Source organism: Etheostoma spectabile, chromosome 17, assembly GCF_008692095.1.
Source record: "Etheostoma spectabile isolate EspeVRDwgs_2016 chromosome 17, UIUC_Espe_1.0, whole genome shotgun sequence".
NCBI classification, from domain to species: domain Eukaryota; kingdom Metazoa; phylum Chordata; class Actinopteri; order Perciformes; family Percidae; genus Etheostoma; species Etheostoma spectabile.
In genome coordinates, this window is record NC_045749.1 from 12,330,930 (window position 1) to 12,332,108 (window position 1,179).

Here is a 1,179-nt window from a genome sequence, read left to right on the forward strand (position 1 = left end):
GTGTGTGTGTGTGTGTGTGTGTGTGTGTGCTGCTTCTCTTTTGCAGGTGCTGTGGAATCTTTGGATTTTGAATGTCCTTATTTTGATTGCAGGTTTTTTGTTTACTTTACGTTTTGTTCAGGTTTTTCCACTTGCCATAAAAATCTCAGTCACGGTTCAACAAACCAAAGGTGATATTTCTAAAAAGACGATTTAATGATAAAAGTTTCTTGTAAGTTGCAACACAAGCAAAAATCTTTATAATCATTGGTCTAAATTTGTACCAGCACCATGAAGGGCTTGTAAAATACTTGCAACAAGAAAGCTTGGAAGTAACTTTTGTTGAGTGATGTGGAATCCATTCATTAAATATCCGTTTCCTTCACTAGTCTCTTCATGACAAGTTGCTGCCACACATAACTCATTTAACATGGACGCCAGAGCCAAGTGTTTTGTGAAAAATGTATTCCCTTGGAAAACAGAAACTTGAAATAGGCTATTGAATTTCACAACAATGCTGGTTCAGCAAAAGTGGAGGAGCCTCAGAGAACATATTTGCCATTAAAATGAGAACCAGTCCGCCCCAGTGCCATCAAAAGAGGGACCCCATTAGTTCCTTCTTTTACTGACACTGTAACAGGAAGAGTCTGCTGCACAGACACCTCATACATCACAGTCTCAGAGAGCCTCTGGCTTTAGTTTCAGGAGCACTTGGGCCCCTGAGAGGCCGGGGGGCCAGTCTGCCTCAGTGTGGTATTAGAGCCCGTGCGGGAACAGGATATTGCGCTTCCTCTGTACATGAAAAGAATACATCACCTCAGCCTACACAGGATGAATTATGTGCAGTCCTGCCTGGCGAAACAGAGTCTCGTAAGGTTGGAGGGCAAAAGAGAAAACTTGCAAAGATTCTGTGTGGGATTACAGGTCCAAGTCTTTTGAGTTGAAGAGAGTCTTTGTGGCATATTTTTAAAGCTTTCGATAATTATTTTAAACATTGCTAGTTCAGACCAACTTTCACAATCATTACAGACACACGCTGTGCAGCATAACTTTGTTAAAACCCACCGATTGTTTATTGAACTCTGGAGGAGATCCCAGTGTTTCCAAAGATACTAAATCTGTCAGGATGCATTTTAGGGAAATTTGTATGAATTGATACTCTAAAATATTTCCATTTAATGGAATGGTGCTGCAATAATA